The following is a 20,822-nucleotide window of genomic DNA, read 5'->3' on the forward strand; positions in this document are numbered from 1 at the left end:
CACCTGAGATTCAAAGGAACTGACCTGTTCTTTGAAGCCCTAGATGTCATTACAGAGCTCCAGATAAGGTTTTGTGAAATTCTTAATGTACTACCAGATTTTCAAAAAGAATTCTTAACTCTGAAATTTTATTCTTAACGTTACTACTTAGTTTTGGAAAATAATTCTTAACTTCTAAATGACCAAAAAATAAATAATAATGGTTATTTTCATGCAACAAATCAAAATAAACATACTAGCAACTTTATTTATACGAGTTCAATAGTGTCTATTCAGTATCATACAATTTTATTTTTCAAATACCTTCATATGCCCAAACTGTGCTTAGATCGCATGCCTTCGATGAATTTTTACATATTTCACAATTAAAACGGGTCTCCCCTTCAATCTGTTCAACGATTAGCCACGGGAATTGTCCCTTCCATTCGTTCAATGTTTTGTTTTGTTTAAGTTTGGACCCGTTGTGTCGCGTTTTTTTTTTAGCTTTTCCAACTTTGTCGGCAACTGAACATACAACATCTTATAAGATCTTTACTATAATGTCTTTCTTAACATTCAACTTAGGCTCACTTTGCGAACAATATGTTATAAGCGTGGCTTTGCACGCTTTGCAGTTTTTTAGGACGCTCTCTGGGCGCCGCCATAGTTTTTTGACAGATAGACTGTACACGCCGCTTTTATTGGAAAAAATGTGCTTTGTTAAACAAACCCGATAACGATTCTATATAAGCACTGAAAAGATCTTTCATGCGCGAAAAGAACTCAATCAAAATAGATACGAACCGATGCAAAAATAATATTCGTAACTTGATTTTGTAATTCTTAATGGTACGTCAAGATTTTAAAATAAATACGTAACAGACTTGAAAATAATTCGTAATTACGAAAATACGACCCTTATCTGGAGCTCTGCATTAGAACAAATATTTTTACCAACTTTCATGACTAGTGAACACCCTGGCAGCCACGTTTTTCAACTGACCAGAACCATTTTCATACACATCCAAGATATCATTTAAACAAATATTCTGAAAAAGTTTCATGAAGATTCATGAAAACATAAAAGGAAAAATGCCCCGCCCCCTGGTGGTCATGTTTTTCAAGCAACTGGAACCATTTTCGAACTTGTCTAAGATATCATTGGGACAAATCTTCAGACCAAGTTTCATAATGATTGGAAAATAAATGTGGCCTCTAGAGTGTTAACAAGGTTTTACTATAGCCATGTAAGGAAAAATGCCCCGCCCACAGCGGCCATGTTTTTCAACCAACTGGCATCATTTTCGAACTCATCCAAGATATTATTGGGATGAATCTTCTGACCAAGTTTCATAAAGATCAGACAATAAATGTGGCCTCTAGAGTGTTAACAAGGTTTTACTATAGCCATATAAGGAAAAATGCCCTGCCCCTAGGCAGCCATGTTTTTCAAGCAAACATAACCATTTTCAATCTCATCCAAGATATCATTGAGACCAAACTTCTGACCAAATTTCATGAAGATTGGACAATAAATGTGGCTTCTAGACTGTTAACAAGGTTTTACTAAAGCCATATAAGGAAAAATGCCCCGCCCCCTGGGGGCCATGTATTTCAACCAACTGGCATCATTTTCGAACACGTCCAAGATATTATTGGGATGAATCTTCTTACCAAGTTTAGTGAAGATCTGACAATAAATGTGACCTCTAGAGTACATTGTAATAACAAGGTTTTACTATAGCCATAAACAGCCATATAAGGAAAAATGCCCCGCCCCTTGGCAGCCATGTTTTTCAAGCAAACATAACCATTTTCAAACTCATCCAATATATTATTGAGACCAATCTTCTGACCAAATTTCATGAAGATTGGACAATAAATGTGGCCTCTAGATTGTTAATAAGGCAAATGTTGACAGCACACAACGCACAATGGACGATGCACAACGGACAAAAGGCGATCACAAAAGCTCACCATAGGCACTTTGTGCTCCGGTGAGCTAAAAATAGGGTAGAAATCAATGGGAAGAATTGCAATGCACAAGAACCATAACCCTACACTGTCTTAACTAACAGTTATTGCCCTTTATTGTTTTTGTATGATTTAACTTTTCAAGGGTATATCAATGACACGCTTGACACACAAGATTTCAACATTAAACTTCATGGGTGTATAGATATCAATGAGGAGAATTGTAATGCATAAAAACAATTACCTACACTTAATTATTTTTTATGATTATACCTTATATCAACCCATCCATAAACAAAATTTATTTGGCGGGGATACCAATCAAAACATTTGCTTGTTTCAATTAGCAATGATGCCTGTAAAAACCCTTGTCAAAAAAGTGAGCAAAATCTAGTTATAACCTAGTTTAAAACTGGGTTAAACCCTGCGGTATTGGCACCGAGCTAAAAGCGAGTCTTTTAAACACACTTTTTGCTTACCGACTTGGTTTTATCTGAGTTAAATCTTTGTTTAACTCGCTTAAAGCCAACATAGTGGGTTTTTTAACCATCTTAAGTGGGTTTAAAGTGAGTTTTCTTCAGCTGTGTTTAACTCTGTGGTATTTGCACTGTGCTAAAAGCAGGTTTTTTCAGACACGCTTTTAGCTTACCGACTGGTTTTTTTAGCTTACCGACTGGGTTTTTTAGCTTACCGACTGGGTTTTTTAGCTTACCGACTTGGTTTTTTCTGAGTTAAATCTTGGTTTACCTCACTTTAAACCAACATAGTGGGTTTTTTAACCATCTTAAGTGGGTTTAAAGTGAGTATGATTTACTACAAGTTGGTTTTTTGAGGTTTTTTAAACATGCTTAGACCAACTTCTGTCTGTGGAGTTGGTTTTAAGTGGGTAAATAGTGTGTTTTAAATGTGAGCTATAAGCAGGCTTATCACGGCTTTTAAGTGAGCGAAAAGTGAGCTGAAAGCAAGCCTTTCTTAGTTTTTTTCACAGTGAAAACATGCTTTTAACTCGCTTTAAACCTAGTTATTAACAGTATTTTATCTGTGAAGAAAACATTTGAGGGTTTGGGTAAGTTGGTTTTTTGTGGGTTTTAACAGTGAGTTTTTTTAAGAAAGTAGGTTTTTTGTGAGCCTTTTGTGGGATTTTGCAGTGTGAAAAAAAATAATTTTGGACTGATATGTTCTAGAAAAAATGGTTTTTGTGAAGCAATTACAACAGTTCATTATAAGCCCTGTGTGGTTTAAAGGAAAAAAAAGACAATGTGTACGATATTATGTTTATATGACAAAAATAGTACACCGCAAAATAAAACAAACATATTATTTTTACAGTACATTAAACAATAATAGACATTTATGGAAGATTTTAAACAAAAGGTTAACCGCAGTGGACCACTGTGGGGGGAGTATTTAGACCGCAGCTGCTGCAGAGACCTGGATCTCAGCTGTTGGAGGTACCTGAACCGCAGTGGAATGAGGAACCTGGATTTCAGCGTATGGAGGGACCTTGAGGGCATACGGTGGTGGGACCTGCACAGCAGCCACTGGAGAGACCTTGACCGCTAGGGGACCTGGACAGCAGCCAGTGCAGGGACCTAGACCTGATCTTGGCGGGTGGAGGGACCTGGAAAGCAGCTGGTAGAGAGACCTGGAAAGCAGGTACCATTGATGCTGCTTGTGTCCTTCTCCTCTTGAGGATCTCTTACGCCAGTTGATCTGCAAAGGATTAATACCAAAACACTTTCAAAAGGGCAAGGCATTCTTCAAACATGTTAATTGGTTATGTTTTCGTTCCACTTAATTATGAAATATTGCTGTTATGGTAATCTTGTTGCTTTCATAATAATACATTTAAGTTATTTGCTTGTTGTATTTGTTATTTATTTTTGGGAATTTTAATCCCGTGATCACATGTGACTTAGCACTTTTTATCAATTATTAAAAGAAATTGCGTTTGGTAGAATTGCAGTTTGAAAATGTACCATGATGCATGGTCTCATTTGGCTGTGTGGACTGGTTGCATTTTAAATGCAATAACCTGTATAGTTTACCTTTCAACAAATCCAGCTTTCTTGGTCAAGGACAGGGCGAAGGTTCCCCACTCTTGTTCCCCTCAAGTTTGCCAGCTCGTGCAGGGTAAAAACCAGGTATAAAAGTCCATACATCAGACAGGCGATGATGCACATTCTTTCCAAAGGATCTTCCCATCAATGTAAATTTTGCCTCGTGGAAAGAGTTTAACCTTCAAAATTAAAATATATAAGTTCTAATTAAGTATGAGGGAAAGGAATCCGTTCAGTAATACCAGAAATAGCTATAAATAAAATTTAAGATGACAATAACCATGAAACACAACCAAAATTATTCACTGTACACAATATTTACACTTTTTCATGTGTAAGTTTATCTATTTTTGCTTCAAATTGGGTTGTTTTTCCTTTAAATTGCAATACAATAACTTATCCATTTACATTTTCCAGTGACAATACATAACTATGATAATGATCATAATTAATTCAATAAACTTAATAAAAAAGGGATGAAGAAATGACAATACAAACCTGTTAAAACTGTTCTTCAGTATTCCAAAAAAAACAACAGGCAGTTCAACCTCCTTTCCAACCAACTTATTGTTGATTTCCACATTTTAGTAAAAAACACCTTGTTTTCATCACACAATACTTCATGCTGACAGAATTTCAAAACATTTTACACTACCATTATAAGTCTTCCACTTCTTTATATTAATGTTGCTGAATTAAATTTAGCTCAATATTCAATTGCTGACACCAGCTTGTTTTTCAAAAGTTGTTGTTTTCACAAAGATAATTCCTTGTGCAATAGCCAATCAAAAGCCTTATATCTCATTCCACACAGCCTTATCTCTAAGCAAACCCCATCAGTAGCATCTACCCCTAGATAATCAGTACCCTGTTTAGCTCTGAATGCCTGACAGATTGTTATCTGTTTATTGTTAGTGGTGTGAAATAAGGGTGTTTTTAGGTATTGTCTTGTTATTTTGATGACAGTTGATGTAACACAGGTCATGTTTGGCATTTTATTATTTTATTGCAAATTAAGAAAATGGATATAATGGTATCATATGAAAATATTAAAATCTTGCATAACTTATATACAATAATAAATAGATCATTTCCAAAATAATGTTTCCAATACCATAATTATTTAAATATGCAGATTTAACAAGTAAATACTTTTTTAAACAAATATAAACAATCATATAAGATTATTTTAAAATAAAAAAAAAATAATAATTTTAAGACATAAAACAATCATAAGATATTGTTTATAATAAAAACAAACATAAAGAAAAAAATAAAAGTGAAACACAAACTCTTTCATGTATTATGTATAAAACTAAGCTTGACCATTGTTATAGTTTTTGTCAGTGATATTTGTTGTCCATCTGTGAACCTGTGATGTTCTGAAAGAGCCATTTTCATCCAATATTCCCTAAAAATTATGGGGAGCACACAAATGTACAATAGGTAATAGGGACAATGGCAAACAAGCTGTAAAAAAAGCCCCTTTACAATGAACTTGTATTATTTATGGCTATAAACATCAAACAAAGACCTAGTTGAAGAATTATTGTTTCATTGATGAGTTATATTAATAAACAAAAGACCAACTTATTGAAAAGTGTGTTAAAGTGAGTCTTTAAGCCTAGTTGCAGCTCTCAAATTATTTACAAAAAGACCAATTTAAACTCGCTTAAACCCACTTCTGTTTTAAAAAAGACCAACTTCTGTTGTAAAAGACTCGCTTATAAAACAAAAAGACACACTTAAACACACATAAACCAACTCATAAATAAAAAGGCTCACTTTTGACACACAAAAAACCGACTTCTTACAGAAAAAAACTCGCTTAAACACACATCTTCTTAAAATAACCAACTTTAAACTCAGTTAAGCACAGTTTAGCGCACATAAAACTCGCTTTTAATATCAAAAACCAACTTCTGCTTAGAAAAACTCAGAAAAAACATAGTTTTATGTTGGTTTAAGTGTGTTTTGGTACGAAAGTGGGTTATTTTTTGACAAGGGAATGCATGTAATTATAGTGAGTTTTTTAAGGAGGACTCAGTGGCTTTGAAATAATTTGACTTTATAAAAGCAACTTACATATAGATTACGTAACATTCTAACACGGCACGCGACTTGTTTTCTATAGACAAAGAAGGAAATCAAGTGTGGTTTATTCTGCAATAACTTATGGGCGGAGCTTAATGTTTCGAAAATAGTTCCGAATTAATAAAGAAAATATGGCAGTAAAATGCACGTGCTAAAACCCGCTCTAAAAGAAATGTAATAAATGTAGCATGTATATAAATGAAATGAAACAACAAATTGTATATTTGGTGATAAATGGCATAACCACGCCTACAAAGAATGTTAATTGTTAGGAAACGTAATTCAGAAAACATTTATAGCATGTCAGCTTTTCAGTAGCATCAATAAACTTGACGTCATTAAGTTTCTACGATTCTACGATTCAATGAAAGTGATGTCATTTGCAAAATATTTATGAATGAAATCGACGTCATATGTTTGTACAATTCAATGACGTCACTAAATAGTGGACATTGTACTAAGAAGGGCGGAGTAATGAAAAATATAGTTCACGTCCTAAAGCTTGGACCAAATCAATCAGAACCGTGTTAGAATCGAAATAATATTTTTCTATGATGGTTTGTTTTCGAATAACCCACAGTAAGTTGTAAAGATGCGTGTTATCAAATCACTCGTGCTTTGCACTCGTGATTTAATTCCTACGCATCTATACTCCTTACTGTGGGTTATTCGACAACAAACCATGATAAAAAAATATTATTTCTTAATTAGCGAGTCCATGTCCTATAATGTGAACAACAAAACATGAAGTACAGCAAGTACCTGTATTACATTTCCTGCCACTGTCTCACATTATAATGCATGCTTACGTACAGAAATACATCTATGTTCCCTGCTGCTTAAACACGTGTCAAACCCTCTTTTGTTTGCCAGAAGATGTTTTTTCTCAAATAAACATGTCAGGAACACAACTACAGAATTTCTAGACTACCATCTTAAGCAGACAGTTCATCTGTATTTTTAATGGCTAGTGCTTAAGTTGAATGTTAAACAATATTACAGTAACTTTTGTTGGCTGTTTTTTATTTACATTATGTTTTTGTCCTGAAAAAAGAGCCACTATAGTCAGGATTAAAAATCAGGAATGCTTAAAATAATAAAATAAAATCAACGATTTTTATTTTATTTAAATGACCAAAACAGGTGTTATTTTATCAGCATTACACATGTGTTATTATATCAGAATCAGACATATGATATTTGATCAGCATTAGACATGTGTTATTTTATCAGCATCAGACATATTTATTTTCATTGGCATTAAACACATGTTATTTAATCAGCATAAGACGAAAGCTATTTAATCAAAATTAAGACATGTTTGTTATTTTATTAACATAAAACACATGTTAAATTATCAGCATAACGCATATGATATTTGATCACCATAACAGTACCACAACTAACAGAAAATAAAACATTAAATTGTATACACTTATAGCATTTATAATATGATTAATTATAAATAGTTATGAGGAATATTTAAGCCCCATTAATTGCAGTAAATTGTGTATCGCTATCATGTAAACTTCATGATTATTACTATTATGAGACGTTCTCCTTGGGTATCACAGGTTAATGACCCCTGTCAGAGTAATGGCTCTCTTTCACCTGTATATTTCTCATTGTTTTTCCTGAATAAGCAAGCAATAGTTTGACTTCTATATTCAGTTGCATAAGCTTTTAAAAAAAAACACGCACCCACAACTTGTATGTCAGTCCTTTTAACCCTTTCCCACTCAGATGCAAAGTGAAAATTGCTTTGTGCAAACAGCATAAAACCAGAACAGACTTCGAGTAACTCGCAGACTGTTCAGGTTTAATGCTGTTTGCTGCTCATCAGTATCTAAGGGTTGGTAATGAATCCTTTAAAACTTGAATCTAGAAGGATCGATTTTTAATTAAATTTAACTTTTTTAAGGACTTCAAATGCATCCAAATACATATCTTAGTGGTAAAGGGTTACCTAGTAAACCATCATCAAAAGTGACAACTCACAATTTTATTCACATCATTCCAACTCACTTTTCTTTTTGAAAGCTAATCATTGACCAATCCACTTTTTTACACTTCCAATAAAATGTTCAACTATTGATTAGCGCTGATACCAGATGGATATACTTGTAAAGCTTAACAACCGACATATGACTCTTAATGTTTTACTTCCTGCACAATTTGTCAATTCTTCATCTACCACACAGGCCACATTACCACACACAAATCAATTCAAGTCAAATATTCATAGACAGCAAACAGCATAATATCCCCTGGAGACCATTCCAACAAAAATACTTATTACCAGACTCTCCATTTACCACACACTACTGAATAGCATGTCCATTGCGAGGGTAAAGTTTGCAATTATTGTATCTGCTTCACTTTTCTATATGAGATACAATAGTTTTGCGCTTAAACCTTACTTTAGACCTATGAAAGCGGCTGGTTGTCTCCTAGACAACTATGAGTGGTTTAGTGGAATTAAGAGCACTAAAAAAATAATAAAACAGTGTTGTTGTCATATGCAAATCAAGCCCAGAGAGAGGCATGCAAGATTCTTCATGTTGACTGCTTCAACTTCTCATCACAGTCATGATGCTATGTCTCTGAAGCTTTTTAAAGGGATCTTTTCACGCTTTGGTAAATTGACAAAATTGAAAAAAGTTGTTTCAGATTAGCAAATTTTCGTTTTAGTTATGATATTTGTGAGGAAACAGTAATACTGAACATTTACCATGCTCTAATATAGCCATTATATGCATCTTTTAACGATTTTAAAACCTAAAAATTATAAAGCGTTGCAACGCGAAACGATTGAATAATTTGGAGAGTTCTGTTTTTGTCGTTAAATTTTGTGCAACTACGAAGATTGCTTATATAGCGTATAAAATACGTCAAGGTTGTGTATTCGGCGAAATAGCTCAGTAGGCTAGAGCGTTTTTACTTCAGGACTCCAGGGGTCACTAGTTCGAAACCTGCTCCGGGCAATGTTCTTTTCCTTTTTTTTATTTTATTCTTGATTTTTTACTGCAGCTTTTACGATCCAATGTTTACATTTATCAATATAAAGCATTTAATGAATAAGTTAAAAAATGCCAAAATCTGTGAAAAGGCCCCTTTAATACAGACCAGATTTAGTTGATAATTGTATTGGTATAATTATGACTTAAACATGCCTTAAAAATTGCCTTACAAAAAGTTATGATTCTGATGCTCTGGCCTTCATAATAACCATTGAATAGTTAAATAGAAATAAAATTTAGATGTATTCTCTTTTATTTGAAGATTTAAATTTAAAGCCAGATCACCCCCATTGTTTTACATTGCCCCTTTCTAGGTGTTGACTAGTCTGATGTCAGCTAGTCTCCATTGTAGAATGTCAATGGGCAGTTTACAATACAACCCATGTGAGACAACATTGGTCAAATGTGGCCAGCAAAGCTCCAGATCAGCCTATACAGTTGCACAGTCTGGTTAGGAGCTACAATACATGTATGTGCTATTTTAAAGTCATTAAAGGCTTGTTGGTATCATGATGCACAGGCTGGTTTGGAGCTACAATACATGTATGTGCTATTTTAAAGTCATTAAAGGTTTGTTGGTATCATGTTGCACAGTCTGGTTAGGAGCTGCAATACATGTATGTGCTATTTTAAAGTCATCAAAGGTCTGTTGGTATCATGATGCCAGCGCCCTCACACTACTTTGGGGGAAGGGGTCCGCAGCCCTTAGGAGGGGAATTTTTGCGGCGTTTCCATTTTTGGGGGATTTTTTACTTACTCTCTCATTATTACATTTGTACATATTTGCACTATATTCATTGCATTTTTCATATTTTATTATATTTGAAAAGATTAAATTGAAATAGAAATGAGATTTAATAATCATGAGACACATCTTTCTATTAAAAAAAAAAATAATAATAATAATTTGTTTTTGTTTTTTTAAGGGGGAATTTTTCCCACCAAAAGGGGAAAAAAGTATACTTTTCAGGTGTGGGACTGCCGCCGAAATTCGGCGGCAGATTTGATAGATTGAGGGCCCTCGATGCACAGGCTGGTTTGGAGCTACACTATCACATATGGAATAAAACTCTTTTGGCATGATGCGAGTCATATGGTTTATTACTTATTTAAGCATATTTTTATCCCCACGCTTTTTGAAAAAAAGGTGGGGATATTGTGGTTATCTCCGCCGTCCGTCCGTCCGTCCGTCTGTCTGTCCGTCCGTCCTGGCCACTATCTCCTCCTACACTAAAAGCACTAGAACCTTGAAACTTACACACACAGTAGCTATGAGCATATGTGCGACCCTACACTATTTGGAATTTTGATCTGACCCCTGGGTCAAAAGTTATAGCGGTTGGGGTGGGGCCGCGTCAGAAATTATCACTCATTTTTTTAGGTTATTTTACATTTACTTCTTTATTTCTACACCGATTCACTTCAAATTGATACTGGACCTCTCTTATGACAATACGATCAATCTCAACCATGCATGGCCCCATTCCCAACCCTGGGGCGCCCCGCCCACATAGGCCACACCCACCAAAAATTTCCATTTACTATTTTTTTTTTTTATTTCTACACGGATTCACTTCAAATTGATACTGAACTTTTGTTATGACATTAGGGTCAATCTCAACTATGCATGGCCCCAATCCCAACCCTGGGGCGCCCGCCCACATAGGCCACACCCACCAAAAAATTCCATTTACTATAATTTTTTCATTTCTACACGGATTCACTTCAAATTGATACTGAACTTCTCTTATGACATTAGGGTCAATCTCAACTATGCATGGCCCCATAACCAACCCTGGGGCCCCGCCCACATAGACCACACCCACCCAAAATTGCCTTTACTATAATTTCTTCATTTCTACACCGATTCACTTCAAATTGATATTGAACTTCTCTTATGACAATACAGTCAATCTCAACTATGCATGGCCCCATTACCAACCCTGGGGCGCCCCGCCCACATAGACCACACCCACCCAAAATTGCCTTTTACTATAATTTCTTCATTTCTACACCGATTCACTTCAAATTGATACTGAACCTCTCTTATGACAATACGGTCAATCTCAACTATGCATGGCCCCAATCCCAACCCTGGGGCGCCCGCCCACATAGGCCACACCCACCAAAAAATTCCATTTACTATAATTTTTTCATTTCTACACGGATTCACTTCAAATTGATACTGAACTTCTCTTATGACATTAGGGTCAATCTCAACTATGCATGGCCCCATAACCAACCCTGGGGCCCCACCCACATAGACCACACCCACCCAAAATTGCCTTTACTATAATTTCTTCATTTCTACACCGATTCACTTCAAATTGATATTGAACTTCTCTTATGACAATACAGTCAATCTCAACTATGCATGGCCCCATTACCAACCCTGGGGCGCCCCGCCCACATAGACCACACCCACCCAAAATTGCCTTTTACTATAATTTCTTCATTTCTACACCGATTCACTTCAAATTGATACTGAACCTCTCTTATGACAATACGGTCAATCTCAACTATGCATGGCCCCATTACCAACCCTGGGGCCCCGCCCACATAGACCACACCCGCCCAAAATTGCCTTTTACTATAATTTCTTCATTTCTACACCGATTCACTTCAAATTGATACTGAACTTCTCTTATGACAATATGGTCAATCTCAACTATGCATGGCACAATTACCAACCCTGGGGCGCCCTGCCCACATATGTCACACCCACCCAAAATTGCCTTTTACTATAACTTCTTCATTTCTACACCAATTCACTTCTAATTGATGATGAACTTCTCTTATGACAATACGGTCAATCTCAGCTATGCATGGCCCCATTACCAACCCTGGGGCACACCTAGGTCAAACATTCGGCGTGGGGATACGCGTCGGCCTCTGCTGCGCCATTTCTAGTTTACCTATCACATGATACTTAGTAGGGCATTACAATAAAATGTTTTAAACAAGTATTAATTAAAACAAGAATATCAGTGAAACTGATTGATGCTCCCCAATGATGTGCTTTGTCAATCTATGTGTTAATAACCACCTAAAAAAATCTATTATTAGCCTCGGTGACCTTGATCTTGACCCCAGTGACCTAAAACCTCATCAAAAGGTAGAGGTCCATTCAAGGTAAGTATATGCCAAATATGAAAGAGATCGGTAAAGTATTGAAGGTGCTTTGAGAAACTGTTACAAAAGCGTGACGGAAAATATATTTATAGCCTCAGTGACCTTGACCCCAGTGACCTCAAACCTCATCAAAAGGTAGAGGTCCATGCAAGGTACGTACATGCCAAATATGAAAGAAATTGGTAAAGTAAGGTGCTATGAGAAACTGTTACAAAAGTGTGACAGAAAAATCTAATATTAGTCTCAGTGACCTTGACCTTGAACCCAGTGACCTCAAACCTCATCAAAAGGTAGAGGTCCATACAAGGTACCTACATGCCAAATATGAATGATATTGGTAAAGTATTGAAGGCGCTATGAGAAATGGTAACAAAAGTGTGAACGAAGTAAGGAAGGACAATTTTTATTTCGGAGAGCATAAAAAACAATAAAGCTTATAATGTGTATTAATTCATGAACTAATACTTTGACCAAATAAACATCAAGAAGTGTGTGGTGGTAAGCAAGAGAATAACCATAAATAACTATGGAAAAATAAACTTAAAAGAGATTTACTTCTTGTAACACATCTAACATTGTTCTATATTATTTTTTATTTAAACTATTTCAATAGTCAATCACACAAAAAGTGCCAACTAGACTGATATACTTTACATGTATTGGGACTGCTAGGTTATCAAATCTCTATCTTACAAACTCAACACATTTCTCTTGGAAATTAAGTTTCATTTAAGATTTGACAAAACATGTGGCTAATAGAGTATCAACAAACTTTCAAGATAGCCATATAAGAAAAACTACCACGACCCTGGCAGCCATGTCTATCAACAGACTGTACCATTTTTGAAAAGTTGTCTTCAATTTGACCAAGTGACGTTAATGATCCGTTTTCAAACCTGGCAGAGATATCAGTTGGACAATTTTTTTTAAATGCTTTTGCTAAGAATCAAAAAGATTTTAAGATAAATGTTGCCCCTAGAATGTTAACAAGATAAAAGTTGACAAATAAAAGTAAGACTCACAATGAAGGACCAACAAAAAGTGATCACAAATGCTTACCATTGGTATGTCATGCTCAGGTGAGCTAAAAACACACTTAAAAACATGACTTACAAAACTAAAATGAATTCATGATATATTTCTTTTACCAAGATAATAATACAATGCAAAAAAAAAGACATGAAAACATGATCAGTACCATCCAGAACCCCACACAAAAATAAATATGAAGAAAAATCTAACCAAACAAATATACATACAACAATAAACATTTCTTGTCCACTGCATCAAAAGGAAGATGTCAATGAACGGTTGAACCAGGTGAATACCAGTTTCAAAGTGATCAACATCTTGCTTTTACCATAATAATAAATTTCAACACAAAATTCTGAACAATACATTAACAAAATGCAGAATTACCGGTAACCCTCAAGAAAGTACTTATGAAAACATTACGCTAAGTTGTAGCAAGATGTTAATGACCCCTCCTTAAAATGTAGACACTTTGTATTGTTGTTGATTTCCTGCTTCAACCCTGAACTATACATGTATTATCACTACTTCTGCGAAATTACATGACATAGCAATACACAATTTTTACCACATGCAAACAATATATTACAACCAGATGAGTACTATCAAAATTACCTCCACGACACTTCTTAAAGCAGATAAATTAAGCCCAATTTTTCCAGAACAAGGCTCATCTGTGTATCCTCAGATTGTCCAAGCTGCCAATTATTATTTCCAGACAGTCTTTACTACTATAAAATACAAACATGCATTGCAAGAGGGTCCTACTTTCTTTCTTTCTCTAAGAGCTGATAGTAAGCTCCCATAGACAATTGTCAGCCTATTAAACAAAGTTATCAATAAACTTCCCGTGATCAAGGGAATTTCTTACAGAGTGAAATTAAAGCAATATCCTGGGCAGTGGACAAACATTCATGTCCATTGTTTCTGCTTCCGTCCTGTGTAAAAAGAATACATGCACATGTTTAATAATATATCTATATGCATTTGTAACAATGGTATTTCAAAGAGGGAAAGTAGCAGATAACAAAATACTAGTTGGGCACTATTTCCATCATTACTCGGAGTGATGTAAACATGAAGTAGCAATCCTATCTTGATCCCAATATATAGCCTCTATTAACAACACCCCCGATGTTAAGTGCACTTCTTAATGCATGTATAACTTATGCACATTTTCAGTTGTTGTTGTTGGCTCACCTGAGCACTAAGTGCTCAATGGCAGATTTGTGATCACCAGTCTGGCATACTGCTTTGCGCTGTGTGGTTCATCAATATTTAGCTCTTAACAAATCTACATATACATTTTTTATCCAATCACATTTAGGCCAAGTTCAAATCTGGGTCATGTGGTTATCAGGTTAAATCTTAGAAAAACCATGTTACTGCTATGAAGGCAACATTGATAAACTTTGTCAGAGAGTTTATCATGACAATGTCTAGGCTGACTTTAAATTCGGGTCACATGTTTTGAAAAAAGTGGTCACCTAATCCATATTTCCACTCTAGTTGCAACATCCGTTACTAAGTCTTGACCACACATGGTAAGAATATTTATCTTCACAATATCAAGGCCAAGTTTAATTCTAGGTCATGTGGAGTTAAAAAACTTTGGCCCCATGCTTTACCTTGAAGGTGAGCGCTTCAGGACCATTAAGGCCCTTTTTCAAATTAATTGCATGTACATGTACTCTTTAAACCAGTAAAAAGGAACATTGATCGCAAACATAGTCATATATATCTATCTGATTACAACCACCATCTAGATCCATGCATGTAAGATTTTTATAAAGCGAGTATATATGATTTCAGTCTCAAAATAGACCAGTTTCACAATACGAACACTGTTGCTATTATTAGATATCATGTGAGGAGTCGAATCTCAGAACGAGGCGGAACGTGACAACTTTCTTTTCCTATGTTATGCGAATGGTTGCGAATATCGATCATTATAGAGCAGTTGACTGTAATGTTTTACATTCTGGACGGTTATAACATTATTACAGTATGTGTTAAGTCAATAAATTGATAAATACTTCTTAAATAAACATTATAACAACCATAATAATAATTCAACGACATACTATCTAGTACAATTAGTGAATATTTATAAAAAAATCATCTTTATACAAATACGAATAACCCATTAACACATCAGAGTAAAGGTGGTCAAGCCGCAAAATAAAATAAATAGTATTATATGATTATAATTCTCAAAGGTATGGGTGTGTTGGTGTGCGCTATTTTTCATGAACTGTCGAACGTGTAAGCGGGGTTGAATCAACCATAAGACAAAGCACTATAAACGCGAAGTACATGACACTATCTAAAGTGTATGTTAATTTTCTTTTACATTAAATAAAATGTATTTTAGAGTGAATGACAATATTGAAGAATTATAATATACAAGTGAAACAAACGGACGTGGTGGAAATTGAACTGTCTAAACATGTATAATGAAATTTCTTTATAAGAGATTATGAGTGAAAATGTATAGCATTTTATATCAAAATGTTTAACCCCGTTGTGGTTAAACGAAAATGCTTGTTTTAATTATGTTGTTCCGTACGGTATCCGGACATTCGTTCACACGGACAATCGTTCCTACGCTAATTTTGACAAGGCGTACATTCGCTCGAATATTGTATTTAACAAACCGGACAATATTATTTTGACAGCCCGGACATTCGTTCCTATGTTATTGCGTTACTTCCTGTTTTGTGGCAAAAAAAAAGCATTGTATTGTGCTTATATGCTAATAAAGGTTGTTGTTGTAGTTTTTTTAATTTGACAGTCCGGACATTGGTTCCTACAAGTAAATGCAAAACTAAACAAAAAAGCAATATTCCGAGCAAAGCTTATCTTCTTTGATAAGCCTATTCAATTAACCAATCTTGTTTACAGTAAGCCGACTCAGAATAAGCCAGCCAATATGATTTTAATTGATTAGTTGACTAATTAATTAACTGACTGACATTTTGTCGATTAGCTCTAAGCCGATTAAAAACAGTTTGTCGATTATATAACTTTAATAAAGCAAACTGTGAAAACAATTTGCATGTTGAATAATGGCCCATTCCTTAAAATTCACTTCCAACATATAACTTCTAACGAACAATCGCGGTCGGTCTGTGGGTCATTGGTACTCAAAGAAACACATGTGTGTGATACCCGATTTTATAAACAATTTCTTTATTGCGCAATAGTGCTCGTATTTGAACTCAATATTTTAAATTAATTATATTAACGATGTTTAAAAAAATGATTAGCAACAGGCTTATCAAGTAATATAGAACTGATTTGTACAGAATTGGAACTCTGGTGATTGTATACATGTATATATATATATATATGGGTTTACATGATTAGAAATGTAAAAGTCTCTGATATTTCTAATTTAGAAAGTTTACATACAATTGTATATTGTATATATATAATTGAATGTTTGTATTGTTGTATTGTATATAATTGAGACTATTATAAAGAAAAAATCTTCATGTCTTACTCTACACTACGATTGTTATTCATAAAAAGCCTCTTCGATGCCTTTCTTAGGCAAACCATCATAATTGACCAGTCGCCAAATTATCGATCGCTCCGCCCACATAGTCACGTGGTCTAGTGATTAGAAAACTCCGACAAGCAGATCGCAATTATAGCGGATTACGTGAGGGAAATTCTATATTTGTAATGATGTATTATGCTCTTTTCTATAAAATAAATTATTAAAGCCGCACACTAACCTAAACTGCTTTGTAAAACGTTAATACAATCATAAAAACTTTAGAGAGAAATGGCGTAATCAAAATAAATGAGTTAACGGCAGACTGACTATCAGAAACGTTTCTTATACATATTATATAGGGAGGTGATGAAAAATCCGTTGTAAAAATGAGCATTTATTTCATATTGATTTTGAACTTGTATTCAACCGTCTGACAGTGAACCCGGTGGCTATTCATATATAATTTTGAAAATATTTTTATTGAATGCAAATGACATATCCATATCATGATGGGTTTTTTGTTTATAAAAAATGTTTAGATCTTTGTTTTATTGTGCTATTTTTTAAAAAGACACCGATTTTTTTTATTTGGATATAAATTAAATTTTGATTGTAACCATAATTTAATACAGGCCTAATTTCGTGGTTTCATTAACAGATAGTCTAATATGCATTTTATTTCATTTATGTTTAATGCGAACCTGTTACAATTCACTATCAAAAAATGAAATGTTGGTATTACGGTGCTGTTCACGAACATTCGAATTGAATACATTTAGCATATTATGCATTTGCTTATTTATAACAAGATGGCCCTTATATGTTAATTGCAATTTTCACATTTCTCCCCGTATCAATATATGTTGTATTAAAAATGTTGTTGTTGTATTATAAGCCGTACATTTTACACTTGAAGTCGCTTTAAGCTGGCTAAGCCGCGTTGAAATCACCTTTGTGTTGTTTTTACTTTAGTTAAAACAATATTTAAGTTAACAATTTATAATGATTTCCCTTGTTAATGATCCACAGAAATTAAATATATAATTGGAAATCATTTAAGTAATTAAATAGATTTCTTTTCTTGTGTACAGTACCTAACAATGCCTTAATGTTCCTTCATTCTGAGATCCACGCAACATACTGTTATTTATTAATCATCGACAATTACGCTGAGATTAATAAGCACGTGTGGCAATTATTATGTTGCCCAAACTGCTTAATAATATTGTGCATCAAACGGTATAACACGTTTTATAGAACACACACCTGGTGTGGTTAAACTATTTATTGTGTTTGTTTTCTCATTACTCGTTCATATGTTAAAGAAATAAAGAGAAAATAATAACCTTTTATAAAGTATGTATAGCACCTACAATTTTGAATAATGATCAAACAGTAATGATCATGCATTTGATATAAAATCTGTGTAAACTCTGTAAAATTACGTCCATTCCATATGTACAACACGCTTTGTTTGTCGGACAAAATGGCGGCCAGATAAGCGTTGCTGAGGGGTGTGTGAAAAATCGATATTTGATTGGCTGATCGACAAAATGTGGGCGGAGTTGGCGACTGGTCAATTATAAGTTTAATAAAGAACAACATATCAACTTCTTATGCGGTTCTAATTGTTTTATTCCGTTCAGTTTTGTTTCACTTTTTCTAGTAAATGTAAATAAGGAACGAATGTAATTGCTTACAATAATGAATGAACCACTGTCAGGGCTGTCAATTTAATGCATGAACTAATGTCCGGGCTGTCAAAATAACGTTGGAACGAATGTCCGGATTGGGGGAAAACAATGTGGAAACGATTGTCCGGGATGAAAAAAAACTTAGGAACGAATGTCCTTATTGTCAAAATTAGCGTAGGAACGATTGACCGTGGGAACGAATGTCCGGGAATCGTTTCGTACACTACCGTACACTCTTCATAGGACTACGTTATGACGGAGTTTAATTTTACCGGTAACCGTTGAATACGTTTAATGTTTAGCATTAATTTGTTAAAATATGAAAAATGTATGGGTATTAAGCACTTCATTATAATGATTAAACTGCTAATATCTATACAGTATTTAGTTTCTGACAATCTGTTTGGCAAAAATAACTTTCAATTTTTACAAAATCTTACATATCTAATTAAAGCAACAGTTGAGTATTTTGCTTTAAACAACTCTAAGAAATGACTATGCAATACCACTACCACGAGAACACACGGGGGTATCATTAATTATGTGGAAATGACCAGACATCCGCAACGTGTGGTTTATGACATCTTGCTTTTATTTAATATATGTCGGCACAGTATCTGATCATAACGAGATAATGGGTTTGTGCTGAACACAGGGACAATTAAACAACAGATATACCAATAAACAAGATTATTGATAGATCTTTGATTAAACACCGCGATAAAAAGGCTCAAACTAACAGTGTCAAAATTTGTTCAAACGTGTGAATAAAAACAAGTACTTTAATCAAGAAAATGTATTGACACTTAAAATTGGAAGTATATATTTACTGACTATGTCATCTTGTGTTGACAATATCGTAACGTCAAAAGCGTGATGGGTTGAAAATTAAATGCGGCATTGCGTGGTATTATAAACGGCATCACGTTTCGCCTCGTTCTGGATTTCTGCGGGTCACGTGACTTCGCACTCTTATCGATTTTGGCTTATTGTGAAAAGGGTCTATTGTATCCTAGAAAACTCAAACCAACAATGAAATATCAATGAGGAAAGTTATTCAAAATAAATAACCAATCTTTATATCATACCATAAATCAAATATTGTTATCTTCAGTGAAATTTACGACAAATAAGTTTGGGCCGATACCGACAAGTAAACGCATATTTCTTGCAGATTCAAAATTGTGTCTATATAGTGTATGAGTCTTATGAAGAAATCTGCACAGACTCCTGGGATTACCCAACAGGGCACACGTCTTGTGTACATGAGGGATTTTTTGCTGACCAGCAGATATTTATTTATCATTCAATAAGCCTCTTATTTTAATTCATTCCAATTCTACTTCTTCTAAACGGTTATTCTACTTTTGTATTAATGAAGGTTTTTTATCTGTTATATGTAAATCCTTTATATGTATTCACTTTACAGCCGATATTCGGCTGCTTCCCAATTGCAAAAAATGACGTTTTTTCCCAAACATTTGATTAAAATTTCCCCAAAAAAGACAAATTTTTCCCAATAAAGCCAATAAGATTACAATGTAATTTAGCAATAATTTCGAACGAGTGCCGATCAAGCTTGTCAAGTCGTCGCCGAACGACAACTGACTTACGTATTGTTCGCGAATTTAGCCGAATACGATTTTACGTTGCTATCCACATCTCTCTCAATATTGCGGCGGATACCGACGATAGTCGATGTATCCCGATTGTAAACCCCTGTTTTTACACACGTCCAAGATGGCGGCAAGCAGACGAGAAATTTGCGATGAGCGGCGAAAATGATAAATAACATTCAAATTAACAACGGATATCATATGGTTATTACGGAATAATTTAATGCGTGTGTCCATTAACGCAAAATACAACGTTTGAGATAAAAACAACAAATATTTATTAGAAATCTTCACAGTGAATGTGCATCACGGAAATCAGTGTTGGGAAATAGGCGTTAGTCTACAGGTACTCACAAAGTTATAATGCATTTAAGATGAGTATCTTTGGAAAATGGAAAGAGACAAACATGATATGATTTATATGTTAGTGGATCTGTGTATAATCAGATTCATATGCATATTCTGCTTTATTATGTTTGTCACGCTTTACAGTTTACTGAAATAGCATGGAACAGAGGATGTCAAGTGCAAGATGTTGAAAGGTAAAGAAATGAAATAAATTATTTTAACTCCATTTAATACATAATTGACATAGCAAGACCATTTTTTAAAATATTTGTTAATGTTTTCACCATATGATATTTTATTTAAAAAAATACTGAATTAAATTCTTACTGTTAAAGAGGTTATGATTAAATGGTATATTTAAGAATCTA

The 20,822-nt window shown here is 34.4% G+C and overlaps 1 protein-coding gene across 4 annotated transcripts in view; it reads right to left on the minus strand.

Annotated features, from left to right (window-relative positions):
* LOC127870728 (protein lap1-like) overlaps positions 1-20,822 on the minus strand; it is a 54,152-nt gene that overhangs the window by 28,212 nt on the left and 5,118 nt on the right. The window contains exon 1 of one of the 4 annotated variants that reach the window (XM_052413164.1): positions 13,907-14,088. The exons of 1 other annotated variant lie outside the window; for it this stretch is intronic. The gene's annotated coding sequence lies outside the window, so the exon portion shown is untranslated. Of the gene's footprint in view, positions 1-8,105; positions 8,265-13,906; positions 14,089-20,822 lie in introns of those variants that run through there. 2 more of the 4 variants (XM_052413166.1, XM_052413167.1) reach the window with 2 other exon arrangements.

Source organism: Dreissena polymorpha, chromosome 3 (assembly GCF_020536995.1).
Source record: "Dreissena polymorpha isolate Duluth1 chromosome 3, UMN_Dpol_1.0, whole genome shotgun sequence".
NCBI classification, from domain to species: Eukaryota; Metazoa; Mollusca; class Bivalvia; order Myida; family Dreissenidae; genus Dreissena; species Dreissena polymorpha.